Source organism: Arachis ipaensis, chromosome B3, assembly GCF_059453495.1.
Source record: "Arachis ipaensis isolate K30076 ecotype BB chromosome B3, ASM5945349v1, whole genome shotgun sequence".
In the NCBI taxonomy this organism is placed as follows: Eukaryota; Viridiplantae; Streptophyta; class Magnoliopsida; order Fabales; family Fabaceae; genus Arachis; species Arachis ipaensis.
This window is the reverse complement of record NC_142438.1, coordinates 44,554,812-44,579,394: the sequence shown is the minus strand read 5'-3', so window position 1 is coordinate 44,579,394 and position 24,583 is coordinate 44,554,812. Positions and strand designations below refer to the sequence as shown.

The following is a 24,583-nucleotide window of genomic DNA, read 5'->3' as shown; positions in this document are numbered from 1 at the left end:
AGACGGATATATGCAAAAAAAAATAGCTTTTTTTTTCAAAGAAAATATTTTATTAAGGTAATTAAATGAAATGAATGGTCCACTAGAGACTACACACAGAGGACAAATTTAGAAAAGATCCAACAAAGACTATGATGTAATTGAATTACATTGATTGGTTAAGTAACTTTCCTAATTTTTCAGTAGAAATTCCGTTCTCCTCTCTCTCGCGAAGAACACCATGCCAAGTTCATCTTCTTCATCTCCTCTGCATGGATTGGCGAGCCGCTTCAACACATATCCAAGGCGTCCTTGGTTCTTTATTGAAGACCAATTCATTCCTTGCTTTCCAGATCTGCCAACACAGGTTCGCTGCCAGCTCTACATCATTTGAATAGTTGTGGCTTCTATGTCTGGTTGCTTGCATGAACTCTAGTCATCGCTCTCATGGTTTTGTTTGTTGTGCAGGAACTTCAAGCTCTGCAAGCCTCCATGCTTCCACTGAGTCCGGACAGTAAAAAATGCAATGATCCACTGATTCTTCTTTCGTTTGGCAGCAAATACACTTCGGATTAGAAGAAGCAATTCTGGAATGCATATTTTGGTTGACTGGTAAGCCTTTATGAGTCATCTTCCAGATAAAACTTTTTACTCTAGGTCGGCTTTTCATCTTCCATATGTTCATCCAAAGCTCTTGCTACTTGCATCGACCAGGGAGGAACTCTGCACGAGGGTGGTAGAAGAGGAATGCTACTTGTTAACCTGACACTACAGAATATTTGCCGTTGTTGGTCCGCATCCAGGTTAGTTTATCATCGCCTTCACAGATAGGAGTATTGATGATTGCTTCAGTGATTTCTGATTGAAAAAATTTTGCTATTTTAACCTGGTCCCAAATTTTGTTAGGCAAAATTAGTTCTGAGATCCACTGAGAAATTCTATCAGTGTTTTGGTTAGAAATAGGCATAATTACAGTGTAGTTATTGACCCATGAATCTGTATGAATGTTCACCATATTTTTTCTACCAATTTTTCAGATTAGTCCTTTTTCCAGGACTTTCCTGCCTTCCAAGACACTCCTCTAGTCCCATGATGGGTTATTCCCTGTCTCTGCTCTCAGGAAACTTGTAAACCTGTAGTATTTGCTCCTGTAGACTTTATTAAGCAGTGAATTTGGTTTAGTAATTAGCCTCCAGCCTTGTTTTGCAAGCATTGCAAGGTTGAAAGCCTTTAGGTCTTTGAAATTTAGTCCTCCTTGATTTTTGGGTCTACATATAATCTGCCAACTTATCCATTGCATCTTTCGCTCTCTATTTTTTGTCCCTACCAAAACTGTAAGATAGTGCACTGTAACTCCTCTAGTAACGCATCAGGCAATCAAAAACAACTCAGAGTATAAATGGGAGTTGTTGTAGCTATTGCCTTTATCAAAATCTCTCTATCACTAGGAGAAAGTAGGGCTCGTTTCCATGGTTGGAGTTTCTGACAGACTTTGTCTTTAATATAGTTGAAAGTAGCTCTCTTGGACCTCTGAATAACTGACGGTAACCCCAAATACTTATTTTGATTTCCAATATGCGGAACCATAAGAAGATTAGACAATTGGTCTCGGGTTTGAAGCAGTGTATTTCTGCTGAAGAAAACAGATGACTTTTCTAGATTAACCACTTGGCCACTTATACCCTCGTAGGTCTGTAAGATACTTAATAAGCCTTGGCAGTCTCCTTCTGTAGCTTTACTAAATAAAATTGAATCATCTGTAAAAATTAGATGGGTAATTCTGGGGCATCTGTGATTCAGTCTCAAACCAGAAAGATCTAGTCTCTGTTCTCCTCTATGGAGTAGATGGGAGAGACCCTCTGCACAAAATAGAAATAGGTAGGGAGAAAGAGGATCGTGTTGACGCAACCCTTTACATGGTTTAAAATAACCACATGGTTGACCATCCACAGTAACAGAGTAAGAAACTGTCGTCACACATTCCTTCATCCAATCCAGCTATTTATCGCAAAAACCCAACTTTTTCATCATTGCCCAAACAAAAGACCATTTGACTCTATCATAAGCCTTACTCATATCGAGCTTTAGAGCTAGGTCACAGTCACCATATCTCTTATTTTTTAGGAAATGCATAAACTCATGAGCAATAAGAACATTATCACTAATTAGCCTCCCTTTAACAAAAGCACTTTGATTGTCACTAATCACTCTATTCATGACTGTTTGCATTCGGTGTACTAAGATCTTAGAGATAATTTTGTAAAAAACACTACTAAGACTTATAGGCCGAATATGCTTCATAGAGCTAGCATTATCAACTTTGGGAATAAGGCAGATATGAGTGTGATTAAAAGCTTCCAAAATTTTACCTCCAAGAAAAAAAATCAGACCGCTCTGATCACATCATCCTTAATTGTCCCCCAAAAGTATTGAAAGAATTTAGCTGTAAATCCGTCATCCCCAAGAGCTGAAAAGGGGTTAATAGAGAAAAATACTGACTTGATTTCCGTATCCGAAACTGTCCCGATCAAACTTTTGTTTGTGGCTGCATCGATTTTTAGAGGAACATGTTGAATCTCCTCTTCCGGATCAGCCGGGTTATTAAAGGCAAAAAGATTCACAAAGTAATTCTCTGCGATTTGAGCAATTTCGTCCGGGTCTGTTGCTGAATTTCCTTCTTCATCCTCCATAACACACACCATATTCCTCTTTGATCTTGATTTGAATTTAGAGTAGAAGAATTTAGTGTTCCTATCTTTCCAATTTAGCCATTGAATCCTAGATTTTCCCTCCAATACCATTCCTTATACTCCACAGCCTCTTCAAGTTCTGCTTCCAATATCTGAATCTCTATGGGATTAACATGGCTTTCTTTTTCGTATTCAGCAACCAGTCTTTCCTTAATGTATGAAATTCGGACTTGGGAATTAGTGGGGGAGTTCCTTTGACAGTCCACTAGCCAATTCCTGCAGTTTTTCAGCTTTCCAGCCAACTTAAACATTGGAGATCCAAAGATTTCTATTTTCCATGCCTCCTTAATTAATGCCACCACCTCCTCCTTTTCACACCATCTTTCTTGGAAGTGGAATCTTCTCTTAAATCTCCTCTATTGTCGATCGTCACTTAACAAAATTGGTTTGTGGTATGACCCAATGCAATCTAAATGTGTCACGAATGCATTCGGCCAAGCCACTCTCCACTCATTAGTGACTAGCACCCTATCCAGTCTCTCCTGTATCAGGTTACCTCCAAATTGACGGTTGCTCCAAGTGAATTTTCCTCCTTCGAAGCCCATATCCACCAACTCACCCTCATTTATAAAGTCATTAAATTCTTGAATTGAGGATTCTGCCTTGTTTCAACCACCTTTCTTTTCATGATGGAATTTGATTGCATTAAAGTCCTCTATCACAACCATCTTTTTGTCCTCAATCTGAACTCTTTATAGTATTATTTCGAATTATTCTCTTCTTCTTATTTCTTCTGTGGCTAAATAAACCCGAATTGCATCCCATTGTTGATTAGATTTTACATGGTGACACTTGAAGTGAATAAAGAAATTTTCTTGCTCAATAACTTGCAAATTAATGCCTTTCTTCCATGCGACTGCATGCCTCCTGCCTGACCTACCGGATTCACCGTGAAACAATTTGTAAAACCTGCCCTCCTAACAACCCTCTCCATTGTCAAAGTATTGTTTTTAGTTTCACATAGAAACAATGCTTCAGGAGAATGGGATATTGTGATCCCTTGGATGTTGTGAACTGTCAGGGGGTTCCTCAAACCCCGACAGTTCCACATCAGCATCTTCATCCCTCCTTGGGTGCTATATGTTGGGTAGCTGGTGCACGAAATTGTAATCTCAGGCAACGGCACCAAAAACTCTGTACGCACGTCTTCATAAATCGTTTTTCATTCACAACTTCGATACAACTAACCAGCAAGTGCACTGGGTCGTCCAAGTAATAAAACCTTACGTGAGTAAGGGTCGATCCCACGGAGATTGTTGGCATGAAGCAAGCTATGGTCACCTTGTAGATCTCAGTCAGGCTGATATCAAATGGTTATGAAGTTTTTGAAAATAAATAATAATTAAATAGAAGATAAAGATAGAAATACTTATGTAATTTACTGGTGGGAATTTCAGATAAGCGTATAGAGATGCTTTCGTCCCTCTGAACTTCTGCTTTCCTGCTGTCTTCATCCAATCAGTCCTACTCCTTTCTATGGCTGGCTTTATGTAAGGGCATCACCGTTGTCAATGGCTACTGATGAGCGGATAATTTATACGCTTTTTGGCATTGTTTTTAGTATGTTTTTAGTAGAATCTAGTTACTTTTAGGGATGTTTTCATTAGTTTTTATGTTAAATTCACATTTCTGGACTTTACTATGAGGTTGTGTGTTTTTCTGTGATTTTAGGTATTTTCTGACTGAAGTTGAGGGACTTGAGCAAAAATCAGAACCAGAGGTTGAAGAAGAACTGCTGATGTTGTTGGATTCTGACCTCCCTGCACTCAAAATGGATTTTCTGGAGCTACAGAACTCGAAATGGCATGCTTCCAATTGCATTGGAAAGTAGACATCCAGGGCTTTCCAGCAATATATAATAGTCTATACGTTTCTCAAGTTTATACGATGCAAACTGGCGTTCAACGCCAGTTCTTTGCCCAATTCTGGCGTCCAGCGCCAGAAACAAGCTGCAAAGTGGAGTTCAACGCCCAAACTGGCACAAAAGCTGGCGTTCAACTCCAAGAAGGACCTCTACACGTGCAACATTCAAGCTCAGCCCAAGCACACACCAAGTGGGCCCCGGAAGTGGATTTATGCATCAATTACTTACTTCTGTAAACCCTAGTAGCTAGTTTATTATAAATAGGACCTTTTACTATTGTATTAGACATCTTTGGTCTCAGTTTTAATCCATTGTTCATATTTGGATGCCTGGTTCTTAGATCAGAGGGGCTGCCCATTCGGCCATGCCTGGACCTTTCACTTATGTATTTTTAATGGTAGAGTTTCTACACTCCATAGATTAAGGTGTGGAGCTCTGCTGTTCCTCAAAGATTAATGCAAAGTACTACTGTTTTCTATTCAATTCAACTTATTCCACTTCTAAGATATTCATTCGCACTTCAACCTGAATGTGATGAACGTGACAATCATCATCATTTCCTATGAACGCGTGCCTGACAACCACTCCCGTTCTACCTTCGATTGAACGAGTATCTCTTAGATTACTAATACAGGGGACCGAGTCCGAGATATTGGGATCTTCGTGGTATAAGCTAGATTGATGGAGGCATTCATGAGAATCCGGAAAGTCTAAACCTTGTCCGTGGTATTCCGAGTAGGATTCTGGGATTGAATGACTGTGACGAGCTTCAAACTCGCGAGTGCTGGGCGTAGTGACAGACGCAAAAGGATAGTAAATTCTATTCCAGTATGATCGAGAACCTCCAGATGATTAGCCATGCAGTGACAGCGCATCGGACCATTTTCACAGGGAGGAATAGGATGCAACCAACGACAAAGGTGATGCCTCCAGACAATTAGCCGTGCTGTGACAGAGCATTTGGATCATTTTCCCGAGAGAGATCGAAAGTAGCCATTGGCACCGGTGACATCCTTACATAAAGCTAGCCATAGAAAGGAGTAAGATTGATTGGATGAAGATAGCAGGAAAGCAGAGGTTCAGAGGAACAAAAGCATCTCTACACGCTTATCTGAAATTCTAACCAATGAATTACATAAGTGCTTCTATCCTTATTTTAGTATTATTTTTGAAAACCCCATTACTATTTTATATCTGCCTGACTGAGATTTACAAGGTGACTATAGCTTGCTTCATACCAACAATCTCCGTGGGATTCGACCCTTACTCACGTAAGGTATTACTTGGACGACCCAGTGCACTTGCTGGTTAGTTGTGCGAAGTTGTGAACCATGGTATTGGCATCATGTTTTTGGCGTCATTGCCAGGGAAAGAAAGAGCAATGAATTCTACATAATCAAAGTGTAATCACAATTTCTGCGCACCAAGTTTTTGGCGCCGTTGCCGGAGATTGTTCGAGTTTGGACAACTGACGGTTCATCTTGTTGCTCAGATTAGGTAATTTTCTTTTTGTTTTATTTTCAAAAATTTTTCAAAAATCTTTCAAAATTTTCTCCTTTGTTTTCGAAAAAAAATTTTAAAATAAAAATGTTTTCAAAAATTTTATAATTTTATTCAAAATTTTTAAGAATGAATTCTAGTGTTTCATGAAGCATGTGAAGCCTGGCTGGCTGTAAAGCCATGTCTAAATTCATTTGGACTGAGGCTTCCAATTTGTTATCAAGAGCAAGCTAGTTGTTGCTAATCCACCTGCTGCTGTTCATGATCTACCTGTTACATACTGAAGCTTGGCTGGCTATTAAGCCATGCCTGACCCTTTGATTGGAGCTTTAGACTAAAGAGCATAAGATTCCTAGAATTCATATTAAAAATTTTGGAATCCTTATTTTTCTTTTTCAAAATGATTTTCGAAAAAAAAATTAAAGAAAATACAAAAAAATCATAAAATCATAAAAATCAAAAATATTTTTGTGTTTCTTGTTTGAGTTTTGAGTCATGTTATAAGTTTGGTGTCAATTGCATGTGCATCTTGGATTTTTTTCGAAAATTCATGCATTCATAGTGTTCTTCATGATCTTCAAGTTGTTCTTGGTAAGTCTTCTTGTTTGATCTTTGCATTTGCATGTTTTGTGTCTTTTCTTGTTTTTCATATGCATTCTGGAATTCTTAATGCCTAAGCATTAAAGATTTCTAAGTTTGGTGTCTTGCATGTTTTCCTTGCATTAAAAATTTTTCAAAAATGTGTTCTTGATGTTCATCATGATCTTCATAGTGTTCTTGGAGTTCATCTTGACATTCATAGCATTCTTGCATGCATTCATTGTTTTGATCCATAACTTTCATGTATTGCATCATTTTTCTTGTTTTTCTCTCTCATCATAAAAATTCAAAAATAAAATAAAAAAAAATATATATATATATATATATATATATATATATATATCTTTTCCTTTTTCTTCTCATAAATTTGAAAATTTGGATTGACTTTTTCAAAAATTTTTAAAAATCTAGTTGTTTTTATGAGTCAAATCAAATTTTCAATTTAAAAATCTCATCTTTTTCAAAATCTTTTTCAAAAATCAAATATTTTTTATTTTTCTTAGTTATTTTCGAAAATTATAAAAATGTTTTTCAAAAATCTTTTTCTTATCTTTATCACATAATTTTCGAAAATGACATCATCAATTAATGTTTTGATTCAAAAATTTCAAGTTTGTTACTTACTTGTTAAAAAAGATTCAAACTTTAAGTTCTAGAATCATATCTTGTGATTTCTTATGAATCAAGTCATTAATTGAGATTTTAAAAATCAAATCTTTTTCAAAAAAATTAATTTCAATCATATCTTTTCAAAAATATCTTCTTATCTTATCTTTTTCAAAAATTTGATTTCAAAATATCTTTTCTAACTTCCTAACTTCTTATCTTTTCAAAATTGATTTTCAAAATTTGTTTCAGCTAACTAACTAACTTTTTGTTTGTTTCTTATCTTTTTCAAAACTACCTAACTAACTCTCTCTCTCTAATTTTCGAAAATATCTCCCTCTTTTTTAAAAATTTCTTTTTAATTAACTAATTATTTTAATTTTTTATTTTAATTTTCGAAAAAAAAAACTACTAACCTTTTTCAAAAACTATTTTCGAAAATCACTAACCCTTTTTAAAAAATTATTTTCGAAAATCCTCTCCCTCTCTCATCTCATTCTATTTATTTATTCATCTACTAACACTTCTCTTCACCTCACATCTCTGCTCCTATCATCACCTTTGTGTTTGGATTCTTCATTCTTCTTCACCCCTATTCCTTTTCTTCTTCTACTAACAATAAGGAACCTCTTTACTGTGACATAGAGGATTCTTCTTCTTTTCTTTTTCTCTTCTCTTTCTTATGAGCAGGGACAAAGAAAAAGGCATTCTTGTTGAAGCTGATCCAGAACCTGAAAGGACTCTGAAGAAGAAACTAAGAGAAGCTAAATTACAACAATCCAGAGAAAACCTTATTGAAAATTTCGAACAAATAAAGGAGATGGCAGCCGAACCCAACAACAATAATGCAAGGAGAATGCTTGGTGACTTTACTGCACCTAATTCCAATTTACATGGAAGAAGCATCTCCATTCCTGCCATTGGAGCAAACAACTTTGAGCTGAAACCTCAATTAGTTTCTCTAATGCAGCAGAACTGCAAGTTTCATGGACTTCCATCTGAAGACCCTTTTCAGTTCTTAACTAAATTCTTGCAGATATGTGATACTGTTAAGACTAATGGAGTAGATCCTGAAGTCTACAGGCTCATGCTTTTCCCTTTTGCTGTAAGAGACAGAGCTAGAGTATGGTTGGACTCTCAACCTAAGGATAGCCTGAACTCTTGGGATAAGCTGGTCAAGGCTTTCTAGCCAAGTTCTTTCCTCCTCAAAAGCTGAGCAAGCTTAGAGTGGATGTTCAAACCTTCAGACAGAAAGAAGGTGAATCCCTCTATGAAGCTTGGGAGAGATACAAAGGACTGACCAAAAAGTGTCCTTCTGACATGCTTTTAGAATGGACCATCCTGGATATATTCTATGATGGTCTGTCTGAATTATCTAAGATGTCATTGGATACCTCTGCAGGTGGATCCATTCACCTAAAGAAAATGCCTGCAGAAGCTCAAGAACTCATTGACATGGTTGCAAATAACCAGTTCATGTACACTTCTGAAAGGAATCCTGTGAATAATGGGACGCCTATGAAGAAGGGAGTTCTTGAGATTGATACTCTGAATGCCATATTGGCTCAGAATAAAATATTGACTCAGCAAGTCAATATGATTTCTCAGAGTCTGAATGAAATGCAAGCTGCATCCAACAGTATTCAAGAGGCATCTTCTGAAGAAGAAGCTTATGATCTTGAGAACCCTGCAATAGCAGAGGTGAATTACTTAGGTGAACCTTATGGAAACACCTATAACTCATCATGGAGAAATCATCCAAATTTCTCATGGAAGGATCAAAAGCCTCAACAAGGCTTTAATAATGGTGGAAGAAACAGGTTTAGCAATAGCAAGCCTTTTCCATCATCCACTCAGCAACAGATAGAGAATTTTGAGCAGAATCCATCTAGCTTAGCAAACTTAGTCTCTGATCTGTCCAAGGCCACTGTAAGTTTCATGAATGAAATAAGGTCTTCCATTAGAAATTTGGAAGCACAAGTGGGCCAGCTGAGTAAAAGGATCACTGAAATCCCTCCTAGTACTCTCCCAAGCAATACAGAAGAGAATCCAAAAGGAGAGTGCAAGGCCATTGACATAAGCACCATGGCCGAACCTGTAAGGGAAGGAGAGGACGTGAATCCCAAGAGGGAAGACCTCCTGGAACGTCCAGTGATCAATAAGGAGTTTCCCTCTGAGGAACCAAAGGAATCTGAGACTCATCTAGAGACCATAGAGATTCTATTGAACCTCCTTATGCCATTCATGAGCTCTGATGAGTATTCCTCTTCTGAAGAGAATGAGGATGTTACTGAAGAGCAAACTGCCAAGTTTCTTGGTGCAATCATGAAGCTGAATGCTAAATTATTTGGTATTGAAACTTGGGAAGATGAACCTCCCTTGTTCACTAATGAACTAAGTGATCTGGATCAACTGACATTGCCTCAGAAGAGACAGGATCCTGGAAAGTTCATAATACCTTGTACCATTGGCACCATGATCTTTAAGGCTCTGTGTGACCTTGGTTCAGGAATAAACCTCATGCCCCTCTCTGTAATAGAGAAACTGGGAATCTATGGGGTTCAAGCTGCTAAAATCTCATTAGAGATGGCAGACAATTCAAGAAAATAGGCTTATGGACAAGTAGAGGACGTGTTAGTAAAGGTTGAAGGCCTTTACATCCCTGCTGATTTCATAGTCCTGGATACTGGAAAGGAAGAAGATGAATCCATCATCCTAGGAAGACCCTTCCTAGCCACAGCAAGAGCTGTGATTGATGTGGACAGAGGAGAATTGATCCTTCAATTAAATGAGGACAACCTTGTGTTTACAACTCAAGGATCTCTCTCTGCATCCATGTAGAGGAAGCATAAAAAGCTTCTCTCAAAGCAGAGTCAAACAAAGCCCCCACAGCCTAACTCTAAGTTTGGTATTGGGAGGCCACAACCAAACTCTAAGTTTGGTGTCAAACCCCCATATCCAAACTCTAAGTTTGGTGTTGGGAGGTCTCAACAAAGCTCTGCACATCTGTGAGGCTCCATGAGAGCCCACTGTCAAGCTATTGACATTAAAAGAACTGCTTATTGGGAGGCAACCCAATTTTTATTTAACTATATTTTTCTTAGTTATATGTCTTTATAGGTTCATGATCATGTGGAGTCACAAAATAAATATAAAAATTGAAAACGGAATCAAAAACAGCAGAAGAAAAATCACACCCTGGAGGAAGCATCTGCCTGGCGTTCAACGCCAGAACAGAGCATGGTTCTGGCGCTGAACGCCCAAAATGGGCAGTATCTGGGCGTTGAACGCCCAAAATGGGCATCATCTGGGCACTGAACGCAGGATTGCACCCTGGAGAGGAGCTGGCGCTGAACGCTCAGAACAAGCATGGTTCTGGCGTTCAACGCCAGAAATGGGCAACAAATAGGCGTTGAACGCCCAAAATGGGCACTAACCTGGCGCTGAACGCCCAGAGTTATGTGCAAGGGCATTTTACATGCCTAATTTGGTGCAATGTTGTAAATCCTTGAACACCTCAGGATCTGTGGACCCACAGGATCATCTCAGGATCTGTGGACCCCACAGGATCCCCACCTACCTCCACTAACTCTCTTCTCTCTTCTCAATCATCCTCTATTCCCAATAAACACTCTTCCCCATCACTACTTCACCACTCACATCCATCCACTCTTCCCCATACACCCACCTACCTTCAAAATTCAACATCTCTTTCCCACCCAATCCCACCCATATGGCCGAATACACACATCCATCCATCTCCTCCATTTCTTCTTCTTCTTCTTCTTCTATTCTTTCTTCTTTTGCTCGAGGGTGAGCAATATTCTAAGTTTGGTGTGGTAAAAGCATAGCTTTTTTGTTTTTCCATAACCATTAATGGCACCTAAGGCCAGAGAAACCTCAAGAAAGAGGAAAGGGAAGGCAATTGCTTCCACCTCTGAGCCATGGGAGATGGAAAGATTCATCTCACAAAGCCCATCACTAAGAAAAGGATGGAGCAAATAAGAAAGCACATTCATGGATCTCAACAGGCACATGAAGAAGCTCATCATCAAGATATCCCTGAGATACCTCAGGGGATGCACTTTCCTCCATAGAACTTTTGGGAGCAAATCAACACCTACCTAGGAGAATTAAGTTCCAACATGGGACAACTAAGGGTGGAACATCAAGAGCACTCCATCATCCTTCATGAAATAAGAGAAGATCAAAAAGCAATGAGGGAGAAGCAACAAAGACAAGGAAGAGACATAGAAGAGCTCAAGGACATCATTGGTTCCTCAAGAAGGAAACGCCACCATCACTAAGGTGGATTCATTCCTTGTTCTTATTTCTTCTGTTTTTCGTTTTCTATGTTATGTGCTTATCTATGTTTGTGTCTTCATTACATGATCATTAGTAGTTAGTAACTTTGTCTTAAAGTTATGAATGTCCTATGAATCCATCACCTCTCTTAAATGAAAAATGTTTTAATTCAAAAGAACAAGAAGTACATGAGTTTCTTATTTATCCTTGAACTTAGCTTAATTATATTGATGTGGTGACAATGCTTCTTGTTTTCTGAATGTATGCTTGAACAGTGCATATGTCTTTTGAAGTTGTTGTTTAAGAATGTTAAATATGTTGGCTCTTGAAAGAATAATGACTAGGAGACATGTTATTTGATAATCTGAAAAATCATAAAAATGATTCTTGAAGCAAGAAAAAGCAGCAAAGAACAAAGCTTGCAGAAAAAAAAATAGGCGAAAAAAAAAATATATATATATATAGAAGAAAAAAAAAAGAAAAAGCAAGCAGAAAAAGCCAAAAGCTCTTAAAACCAAGAGGCAAGAGCAAAAAAGCCAATAACCCTTAAAACCAAAAGGCAAGGGCAAATAAAAAGGATCCCAAGGCTTTGAGCATCAGTGGATAGGAGGGCCTAAAGGAATAAAATCCTGGTCTAAGCGGCTAAACCAAGCTGTCCGTAACCATGTGCTTGTGGCGTATCGGTGTCAAGTGAAAACTTGAGACTGAGCGGTTAAAGTCAAAGGTCCAAAGCAAAAAAAGAGTGTGCTTAAGAACCCTGGACACCTCTAATTAGGGACTTTTAGCAAAGCTGAGTCACAATCTGAAAAAGGTTCACCCAATTATGTATCTGTGGCATTTATGTATCCGGTGGTAATACTGGAAAACAAAGTGCTTAGGGCCACGGCCAAGACTCATAAAATAGCTGTGTTCAAGAATCATCATACTGAACTAGGAGAATCAATAACACTATCTGAACTCTGAGTTCCTATAGATGCCAATCATTCTGAACTTCAATGGATAAAGTGAGATGCCAAAACTATTCAAGAGGCAAAAAGCTACAAGTCCCGCTCATCTGATTGAAGCTATGTTTCATTGATAGTTTGGAATTTATAGTATATTCTCTTCTTTTTATCCTATTTGATTTTTAGTTTCTTGGGGACAAGCAACAATTTAAGTTTGGTATTGTGATGAGCGGATAATTTATACGCTTTTTGGCATTGTTTTTAGTATGTTTTTAGTAGAATCTAGTTACTTTTAGGGATGTTTTCATTAGTTTTTATGTTAAATTCACATTTCTGGACTTTACTATGAGTTTGTGTGTTTTTTTGTGATTTCAGGTATTTTCTGATTGAAATTGAGGGACTTGAGCAAAAATCAGATTCAGAGGTTGAAGAAGGACTGCTGATGCTGTTGGATTCTGACTTTTCTGCACTCAAAATGGATTTTCTGGAGCTACAGAACTCAAAATGGCGTGCTTCCAATTGCATTAGAAAGTAGACATCCAGGGCTTTCCAGCAATATATAATAGTCCATACTTTGTCCAAGTTTAGATGACGCAAACTGGTGTTCAACGCCAGTTCTCTGGCCAATTCTGGCGTCCAGCGCCAGAAACAAGCTGCAAAGTGGAGTTCAACGCCCAAACTGGCACAAAAGCTGGCGCTCAACTCCAAGAAGGACCTCTACACGTGCAACATTCAAGCTCAGCCCAAGCACACACCAAGTGGGCCCCGGAAGTGGATTTATGCATCAATTACTTACTTCTTTAAACCCTAGTAGCTAGTTTATTATAAATAGGACCTTTTACTATTGTATTAGACATCTTTGGTCTCAGTTTTAATCCATTGTTCATCTTTGGACGCCTGGTTCTTAGATCAGAGGGGCTGGCCATTCGGCCATGCCTGGACCTTTCACTTATGTATTTTTAACGGTAGAGTTTCTACACTCCATAGATTAAGGTGTGGAGCTCTGCTGTTCCTCAAAGATTAATGCAAAGTACTACTGTTTTCTATTCAATTCAACTTATTCCACTTCTAAGATATTCATTCACACTTCAACCTGAATGTGATGAACGTGACAATCATCATCATTCCCTATGAACGCGTGCCTGACAACCACTCCCGTTCTACCTTCGATTGAACGAGTATCTCTTAGATTACTAATACAGGGGATCGAGTCCGAGATATTGGGATCTTCGTGGTATAAGCTAGATTGATGGCGGCATTCATGAGAATCCGAAAAGTCTAAACCTTGTCCATGGTATTCCGAGTAGGATTCTGGGATTGAATGACTGTGACGAGCTTCAAACTCGCGAGTGCTGGGCGTAGTGACAGACGCAAAAGGATAGTAAATCCTATTCCAGTATGATCGAGAACCTTCAGATGATTAGCCATGCAGTGATAGCGCATCGGACCATTTTCACAGGGAGGAATAGGATGCAACCAACGACAAAGGTGATGCCTCCAGACGATTAGCCGTGCTGTGACAGAGCATTTTGATCATTTTCCCGAGAGAGATCGAAAGTAGCCATTGGCACCGGTGACATCCTTACATAAAGCTAGCCATAGAAAGGAGTAAGATTGATTGGATGAAGATAGCAGGAAAGCAGAGGTTCAGAGGAATGAAAGCATATCTACACGCTTATCTGAAATTCTAACCAATGAATTACATAAGTGCTTCTATCCTTATTTTAGTATTATTTTCGAAAACCCCATTACTATTTTATATCTGCCTGACTGAGATTTACAAGGTGACTATAGCTTGCTTCATACCAACAATCTCCGTGGGATTCGACCCTTACTCACGTAAGGTATTACTTGGACGACCCAGTGCACTTGCTGGTTAGTTGTGCGAAGTTGTGAACCATGGTATTGGCATCATGTTTTTGGCGTCATTGCCAGGGAAAGAAAGAGCAATGAATTCTACATAATCAAAGTGTAATCACAATTTCTGCGCACCAGCTACTTTTCATCCTCTCTGTGAAAATGGTCCGATGCGCTGTCACTGCATGGCTAATCATCTGGAGGCATCACCGTTGTCAATGGCTACATCCCATCCTCTTGTGAAAATGGTCCGATGCGCTGTCACTGCATGGCTAATCATCTGAGGTTCTCGATCATACTGGAATATGATTCACCCTCCTTTTGCGTCTGTCACTACGCCCAGCACTCGCGAGTTTGAAGTTCGTCACAGTCATTCAATCCCAGAGTCCTACTCGGAATACCACAGACAAGGTTTAGACTTTCTGAACTCTCATGAATGCTGCCATCAATCTAGCTTATACCACGAAGATTCTGATTAAGAGATCCAAGAGATACTCATTCAATCTAAGGTGGAACGGAAGTAGTTGTCAGGCACGCGTTCGTGGGGGAATGATGATGATTGTCACGTTCATCACATTCATATTGAAGTGCGAATGAATATCTTAGAAGCGGAATACGTTGAATTGAATAGAAAAACAGTAGTACTTTGCATTAATCTTTGAGGAACAGCAGAGCTCCACACCTTAATCTATGGAGTGTAGAAACTCTACCGTTAAAAATACATAACTGAAAGGTTCAGGCATGGCCGAATGGCCAGCCCCCAAAACGTGATCAATATGATCCGAAGATGAACTCAAAATCATAAGATGAAAATACAATAGTAAAAAGTCCTATTTATACTAAACTAGCTACTAGGGTTTACAGAAGTAAGTAATTGATGCATAAATCCACTTCTGGGGCCCACTTGGTGTGTGCTTGGGCTGAGCTTGAAGTTTACACGTGGAGAGGTCATTCTTGGAGTTGAACGCCAGTTTGTAACGTATTTCTGGCGTTCAACTCTGGCTTGTGACGTGTTTCTGGCGTTTAACTCCAGACTGCAGCGTAGAACTGGCGTTCAACGCCCATTTGCGTCGTCTAAACTCGGTCAAAGTATGGACTATTATATATTTCTGGAAAGCGCAATTAGAAGCGCGCCATTTTGAGTTCTGTAGCTCCAGAAAATCCACTTTGAGTGCAGGGAGGGTAGAATCCAACAGCATCAGCAGTCCTTCTTCAACCTCTGAATCTGATTTTTGCTCAAGTCCCTCAATTTCAGCCAGAAAATACCTAAAATCACAGAAAAACACACAAACTCATAGTAAAGTCCAGAAATGTGAATTTAACATAAAAACTAATAAAAATATCCCTAAAAGTAACTAGATTCTACAAAAAATATACTAAAAATAATGCCAAAAAGCGTATAAATTATCCGCTCATCACAACACCAAACTTAAATTATTGCTTGTCCCCAAGCAACTGAAAATCAAATAGGATAAAAAGAAGAGAATATACTATAAATTCCAAACTATCAATAAAACAAAGCTCCAATCAGATGAGCGGGACTTGTAGCTTTTTGCCTCTTGAATAGTTTTGGCATCTCACTTTATCCATTGAGGTTCAGAATGATTGGCATCTATAGGAACTCAGAGTTCAGATAGTGTTATTGATTCTCCTAGTTCAGTATGTTGATTCTTGAACACAGCTACTTTATGAGTCTTGGCCGTGGCCCTAAGCACTTTGTTTTCCAGTATTACCACCGGATACATAAATGCCACAGACACATAATTGGGTGAACCTTTTCAGATTGTGACTCAGCTTTGCTAAAGTCCCCAATTAGAGGTGTCCAGGGTTCTTAAGCACACTCTTCTTTTGCTTTGGACTTTGACTTTAACCGCTCAGTCTCAAGTTTTCACTTGATACCTTCACGCTACAAGCACATGGTTAGGGACAGCTTGGTTTAGCTGCTTAGGCCAGGATTTTATTCCTTTAGGCCCTCCTATCCACTGATGCTCAAAGCCTTGGGATCCTTTTTATTTACCCTTGCCTTTTGGTTTTAAGGGTTATTGGCTTTTTGCTCTTGCCTTTTAGATTTAAGAGCTTTTGGCTTTTTCTGCTTGCTTTTTCTTTGCTTTTTATTTTATTTTATTTTTTTTCGCCATTTCTTTCTTTTTTTTTTGCAAGCTTTTGTATTCACTACTTTTTCTTGCTTCAAGAATCATTTTTATGATTTTTCAGATTATCAAATAACATGTCTCCTTGTCATCATTCTTTCAAGAGCCAACATATTTAACATTCATGAACAACAACTTCAAAAGACATATGCACTGTTCAGGCATTCATTCAGAAAATAAGAAGCATTGTCACCACATCAATATAATTAAACTAAGTTCAAGGATAAATTCGAAACTCATGTACTTCTTGTTCTTTTGAATTAAAACAGTTTTCATTTAAGAGAGGTGATGGATTCATAGGACATTCATAACTTTAAGACATGGTTACTAAATACTAATGATCATGTAATGAAGACACAAACATAGATAAGCACTTAACATAAAGAAAACGAAAAACAGAGAATTTAAGAACAAGGAATGAATCCACCTTAGTGATGGTGGCGCTTCCTTCTTGAGGAACCAATGATGTCCTTGAGCTCTTCTATGTCTCTTCCTTGTCTTTGTTGCTCCTCCCTCATTGCTCTTTGATCTTCTCTAATTTCATGAAGGATGATGGAGTGCTCTTGATGTTCCACCCTTAATTGTCCCATGTTGGAACTTAATTCTCCTAGAGAGGTGTTGATTTGCTCCCAAAAGTTTTGTGGAGGAAAATGCATTTGAGGCATCTCCGGGATCTCATGGTGAAGAGCTTCAAGCGTCTCTTGAGATCTATGAATGGGCTCTCTTACTTGCTCCATCCTTTTCTTAGTGATGGGCTTCTCTTCCTCAATGGGAATGTCTCCTTCTATGAAAGCTCCAGCTGAGTAACATAGATAGCAAATAAGATGAGGGAAAGCTAGCCTTGCCATAGGGGAAGACTTTTCGGCTATTTTGTAGAGTTCAAGGGAGATGACTTCATGAACTTCTACTTCCTCTCCAATCATGATGCTATGAATCATGATGGCCCGATCCACAGTAACTTCAGATCGGTTGCTAGTGGGGATGATGGAGCGTTGGATGAACTCTAACCATCCTCTAGCCACAGGCTTGAGGTCCAGTCTTCTTAGTTGTACCGGCTTGCCTTTGGAGTCAATCTTCCATTGAGCTCCTTCCACACATATGTCCATGAGGACTTGGTTCAACCTTTGATCAAAGTTGACCCTTCTAGTGTAGGGGCGTGCATCTCCTTGCATCATGGGCAAGTTAAACGCCAACCTCACGTTTTCCGAACTAAAATCTAAGTATTTCCCCTGAACCATGGTGAGATAATTCTTTGGGTTCGGGTTCTTACTTTGATCATGGTTCCTAGTGATCCATGCATTGGCATAGAACTCTTGAACCATTAGGATGCCGACTTGTTGGATGGGGTTTGTTAGAACTTCTCAACCTTTTCTTTGGATTTCATGTCGGATCTCCGGATACTCATTTCTCTTGAGCTTGAAAGGGACCTCGGGGGTCACCTTCTTCTTGGCCACAACATCATAGAAGTGGTCTTGATGGGCTTTGGAGATGAACCTTTCCATTTCCCATGACTCGGAGGTGGATGCTTTTGTCTTCCCTTTCCCTTTTCTAGAGGATTCTCCGGTCTTAGGTGCCATCAATGGTAATGGAAAAACAAAAAGCTTATGCTTTTACCACACCAAACTTAGAATATTGCTCGCCATCAAGCAAAAGAAGAAAGAATAGTAGGAGAAGAAGAAGAAAATATGGAGGAGAGGAGGGAGAGGTGTATTCAGCCAAGAAGAGAAGAGAAGGTTGTGTTGTGGGAAAATGAGGAAGAATGGAGGGCTTTATATAGGAAAGGGAGGGGGGTAAGGTTCGGCCATGAGGGTGGGTTTTGGGTGGGAAATTGATTTTGAATTTTGAAGGTAGGTGGAGTTTATGAGGTAGGTTTATGAGGAAGAGTGGATGGATGTGAGTGGTGAAGTGGTGATAGGGAAGAGAGATTGAGGTGATTGGTGAAGAGTTTTGGGGAAGAGTATTTATTGGGAAGAGAGGATGAACATTGAGAAGAGGGAAGAGAGTGAGTGGTGGTAGGTGGGAATCCTGTGGGGTCCACAGATGCTGAGTTGATCCTGTGGGGTCCACAGATCCTGAGGTGTCAAGGATTTGCATCCCTGCACCCATTAGGCATGTAAAATGCCTTTGCATGCAATTCTGGCGTTTAAACGCCGAATTGATGCTTGTTCTGGGCGTTCAGCGCCCAGATGCAGCATATTTCTGGCGTTGAACGCCAGCCAGATGCTTGTTTCTGGCGTTCAGCGCCAGCTCTTCTTCACTGTGCATTTCTGGCGTCTGAACGCCAGACAGATGCTCCTTACTGGCGTTTAAACGCCAGTAAGATCCTCCTCCAGGGTGTGATTTTTCTTCTGCTATTTTTGATTCCGTTTTCAATTTTTATATTTATTTTGTGACTCTACATGATCATGAACCTCTAAAGACATATAACTAATAAAAATATAATTAAATAAAAATTGGGTTGCCTCCCAACAAGCGCTTCTTTAATGTCAATAGCTTGACAGTGGGCTCTCATGGAGCCTCACAGATGTTCAGAGCATTGTTGAGACTCCCCAACACCAAACTTAGAGTTTGGATATGGGAGTTCAACACCAAACTTAGAATTTGGTTGTGGCCTCCCAACACCAAACTTAGAGTTTGACTGTGGGGGCTCTGGTTGACTCTGTTTTGAGGGAAGCTTACTGTGCCTCTTTTCCATGTTTACAGAAGGATGTCCTTGAGTTTTAAACTCAAGGGAGTCCTCATTCAATTGAAGGACTAGTTCACCTCTGTTAACATCAATCACAGCTCTTGCTGTGGCTAGGAAGGGTCTTCCAAGAATGATGGATTCATCTTCATCCTTCCCAGTATCTAGGATTATGATCAGCAGGGATGTAAAGGCCTTCAACCCTTACTAATATGTCTTGTACTTGTCCATAAGCCTGTTTTATGGAATTGTCTGCCATCTCTAATGAGATTTTAGCAGCTTGTACCTCAAAGATTCCCAGTTTCTCCATTACAGAGAGTGGCATGAGGTTTATCCCTGACCCAAGGTCACATAGAGCCTTCTCAAAGGTCATGGTGCCTATGGTACAAGGTATCAGGAACTTTCCAGGATCCTGTATCTTCTGAGACAATCTCAGTTGATCCAATGCATTCAGTTCATTGGTGAACAGGGGAGGTTCATCTCCCCAAGTCTCATTACCAAATAAATTGGCATTCAGCTTCATGATTGCACCAAGGAACTTGGCAACTTGCTCTTGAGTAACATCTTCATTCTCTTCAGAAGAGGAGTACTCATCAGAGCTCATGAAGGGCATAAAGAGGTTCAATGGAATCTCTATGGTCTTTAGATGAGCCTCAGAGTCCTTTGGTTCCTCAAAGAAAAACTCCTTGTTGATCACTGGACGTCCCATAAGGTCTTCCTCCTTGGGATTCACGTCCTTCCCTTCCTCCTTGCATTCGGCCATGATGGTTATATCAATGGCCTTGCACTCTCTCTTTGGATTCTCTTCTGTATTGCTTGGGAGAGTACTAGGAGGGGTTTCAGTGATCTTCTTACTCAGCTGGCCCACTTGTGCCTCCAAATTTCTAATGGATGACCTTGTTTCATTCATGAAACTTAAAGTGGCCTTGGACAAATCAGAGACTAAGTTTGCTAAATTAGAAGTATTTTGTTCAGAATTCTCTGTTTGTTGCTGAGTAGAGGATGGAAAAGGTTTACTATTGTTAAACATGTTTCTTCCACCATTATTAAAGCCTTGTTGAGGCTTTTGTTGATCCTTCCATGAGAAATTTGGATGATTTTTCCATGATGAGTTATAGGTGTTTCCATGAGGTTCACCTAAGTAATTTATCTTTGCTATTGTAGGGTTCTCAGGATCATAAGCTTCTTCTTCAGAAGATGCCTCTTGAGTACTGTTGGATGCAGCTTGCATTCCATTCAGACTCTGAGAAATCATATTGACTTGCTGAGTCAATATTTTATTCTGGGCCAATATGGCATTCAGAGTATCAATTTCAAGAACTCCCTTCTTCTGAGGCGTCCCATTACTCACAGGATTCCTCTCAGAAATGTACATGAACTGGTTGTTAGCAACCATGTTAATGAGTTCTTGAGCTTCTGCAGGCATTTTCTTTAGGTGAATGGATACACCTGCAGAAGTATCCAATGACATCTTAGCTAATTCAGACAGACCATCATAGAATATATCCAGGATGGTCCATTCTGAAAGTATGTCAGAAGAACACTTTTTGGTCAGTTCCTTGTATCTCTCCCAAGCTTCATAGAGGGATTCACCTTCTTTTTGTCTGAAAGTTTGAACATCCACTCTAAGCTTACTCAGCTTTTGAGGAGGAAAGAACTTGGCTAAGAAAGCCTTGACCAGCTTATCCCAAGAGTTCAGGCTATCCTTAGGTTGAGAGTCCAACCATATTCTAGCTCTGTCTCTCACAGCAAAATGGAAAAGCATGAGCCTGTAGACTTCAAGATCTACTCCATTAGTCTTAACAGTATCACATATCTGCAAGAATTCAGTTAAGAACTGAAAAGGATCTTCAGATGGAAGTCCATTGGTGCACGAATTGTGAATCACACTTTTCCTAACTCGTACCACTAACCAGCAAGTGCACTAGGTCGTCCAAGTAATACCTTACGTGAGTAAGGGTCGAATCCCACGGAGATTGTTGGTTTGAAGCAATCTATGGTTATCTTGTAAATCTTAGTCAGGAAGTCAAATATGTTTATCAGTTGAATTGCGAATAACCAAGAGAGCATAAATTAAAGGTTACTTGTTATGCAGTAATGGAGAATATGTTGGAGTTTTGGAGATGCTTTATCTTCTGAATCTCTGCTTTCTTCTGTCTTCTAATTCACGCACGCACGTCCTCCTATGGCAAGCTGTATGTAGGGGATCACCGTCGTCAATGGCTACATCCCATCCTCTCAGTGAAGAATATGCTCACATGCTCTGTCACAGCACGGCTAATCATCTGTCGGTTCTCGATCATACTGGAATAGGATTCTTCATCCTTTTGCGTCTGTCACTAACGCCCAGCACTCGCGAGTTTGAAGCTAGTCACAGTCATTCGATCATTGAATCCTACTCGGAATACCACAGACAAGGTTTATACTTTTCGGATTCTCATGAATGCCACCATCAGTTCTAGCTTATACCACGGAGATTCTGATTAAGGAATCTAAGAGACACTCATTCAATCGGATATAGAACGGAGGTGGTTGTCAGGCACACGTTCATGGTTTGAGGAAGGTGATGAATGTCACGGATCATCACCTTCATCACAGTTAAGCGCGAATGAACATCTTAGATAGTAACAAGCGTGTTTGAATGGAAAACAGAAATACTTGCATTACTTCATCGAGACACAGCAGAGCTCCTCACCCCCAACAATGGAGTTTAGAGACTCATGCCGTCAAAGAGTACAAAGTTCAGATCTAAAATATCATGAGATACAAAATAAGTCTCTAAAAGTTGTTTAAATACTAAACGAGTAGCCTAGGTTTACAACAAATGAGTAAACTATGATGGATGATGCAGAGATCCACTTCTGGGGCCCACTTGGTGTGTGCTGGGGCTGAGATTTAAGCAATCCACGTGCAGAGGCCATTTTTGGAGTTGAACGCCAGTTTTTGTGCCAGTTTGGGCGTTCAACTCCAGCTTTTGATCCTTTTCTGGCGCTGGACGCCAGAATTGGGCAGAGAACTGGCGTTGAACGCCAGTTTACGTCATCTATCCTTGTGCAAAGTATAGCCTATTATATATTGCTGGAAAGCCCTGGATGTCTACCTTCCAACGCAATTGAAAGCATGCCGTTTCGAGTTCTGTAGCTCCAGAAAATCCACTTTGAGTGCAGGGAGGTCAGAATCCAACAGCATCAGCAGTCCTTTTTCAGCCTGAATCAGATTTTTGCTCAGCTCCTTCAATTTTAGCCAGAAAAATACCTGAAATTAAATAAAAACACACAACTCATAGTAAAGTCCAGAAATATGAATTTTTCCTAAAAACTAATGAAAATAGACTAAAAACTAACTAAAACATACTCAAAACTATATGAAATTAACCCCAAAAAGCGTATAAAATATCCGCTCATCACAACACCAAACTTAAACTGTTGCTTGTCCTCAAGCAACTAGACAAATAAAATAGAAGACTAATAGGTTGAGAAGCAATAATATCTCAGAGTTTTTGATTGAAGCTCAGATTCTAATTAGATGAGCGGGACTAGTAGCTTTTTGCTTCTGAACAGTTTTGGCATCTCACTTTATCCATTGAAGCTCAGAGTGATTGGCATCTATAGGAACTTAGAATTCAGATAGTGTTATTGATTCTCTTAGTTCAGTGTGATAATTCTTGAACACAGCTTCTTTATGAGTCTTGGCCGTGGCCCTAAGCACTTTGTTTTCCAGTATTACCACCGGATACATAAATGCCACAGACACATAATTGGGTGAACCTTTTAGATCGTGACTCAGCTTTGCTAAAGTCCCCAATTAGAGGTGTCTAGAGTTCTTAAGCACAATCTTCTTTTTGCTTTGGACCTTGACTTTAACCGCTCAGTCTCAAGTTTTTACTTGACACCTTCACGCCACAAGCACATGGTTAGGGACAGCTTGGTTTAGCCGCTTAGACCAGGATTTTATTCCTTTAGGCCCTCCTATCCACTGATGCTCAAAGCCTTGGGATCCTTTTTATTTGCCCTTGCCTTTTGGTTTTAAGGGTTATTGGCTTTTTTCTCTTGCCTCTTGGTTTTAAGAGCTTTTGGCTTTTTCTGCTTGCTTTTTCTTTTTCTTTCTATTTTTTTCGCCTATTTTATTATATATATATATATATATATAAAAAAATTTTTTTTTCTGCAAGCTTTGTTCTTTGCTGCTTTTTCTTGCTTCAAGAATCATTTTTATGATTTTTCAGATTATCAATAACATGTCTCATGTTCATCATTCTTTCAAGAGCCAACATATTTAACAGTCTTAAACAACAAATTCAAAAGACATATGCACTGTTCAAGCATTCATTCAGAAGACAGAAAGCATTGCCACCACATGTTACTAATTAGAATTTTTCTTATTAAAAACTCAAAATTTTATTGCCTCTTATTCAAAAGATCTACTATTTTATTCATGTTTGCTGATGATGAGAAAAATAGACTATAACTTAATTGGGGATAAAATCAAAATAGACACTAATTACTACTAATGATCATGTAATGAAGACACAAACATAGATAAGCACTTATCATAGAGAAAACGAAAAACAGAGAAAGTAAGAACAAGGAACGAGTCCACCTTAGTGATGATGGCATTTCCTTCTTGAGGAACCAATGATGTTCTTGAGCTCTTTTATGTCTCTTCCTTGCCTTTGTGGCTTGATTCCTAGTGATTTTTGGTATTTCTATCCTCAGTTGCTTCCAATAATTATGTGGAGGGAAGTGCATCCCCTGAGGTATCTCAGGGATCTCTTGATTTGCAGCCACATGTTCTACCACTGAGCTATAGATCCTTCACATAATTGTTTTACCACACCAAACTTAGAATGTTGCTCGCCCTCGAGCAAAAGAAGAAGATGTGGAAAAAAAACTAGGATTATAAGGAGGGAAGGTGGGGATCCTGTGGGGTCCACAGATCTTGAAATGATCCTGTGAGGTCCACAGATCTTGAGGTGTCAAGGCATTTACATCCCTGCACCAATTTAGGCATGCAAAATGCCCTTGCACACAACTCTGGGCGTTCAGCGCCAGGTTGGTGCCCATTTTGGGCGTTCAACGCCCATTTACTAGCCATTTCTGGCGTTGAACGCCAGAACCATGCTTGTTCTGGGCGTTCAGCGCCAGAACCATGCTCTGTTCTGGCGTTGAACGCCAGACAGGTGCTTCCTCCAGGGTGTGATTTTTCTTCTGCTATTTTTTATTTTGTTTTCAATTTTTTAATATTTATTTTGTGACTCCACATGATCATGAACCTAATAAAACATGAAAAACCATGAAAATAAATAAAAATTGGGTTGCCTCCCAACAAGCGCTTCTTTAATGTCC

General features: G+C 39.4%; 2 non-coding genes across 2 annotated transcripts; one reads left to right on the top strand and one right to left on the bottom strand.

Annotated features, from left to right (window-relative positions):
- Nucleotides 1-8,517: 8,517 nt before the first annotated feature.
- LOC148570468 (small nucleolar RNA R71) lies at nucleotides 8,518-8,625 on the bottom strand. Its single transcript, XR_015880323.1, has one exon. It is a non-coding gene; the product is annotated as a small nucleolar RNA R71 (small nucleolar RNA).
- A 12,142-nt stretch (nucleotides 8,626-20,767) lies between these two features.
- On the top strand, nucleotides 20,768-20,871 carry LOC148570467 (small nucleolar RNA R71). The gene has a single exon (XR_015907906.1). It is a non-coding gene; the product is annotated as a small nucleolar RNA R71 (small nucleolar RNA).
- The last annotated feature ends 3,712 nt before the right edge of the window (nucleotides 20,872-24,583 follow it).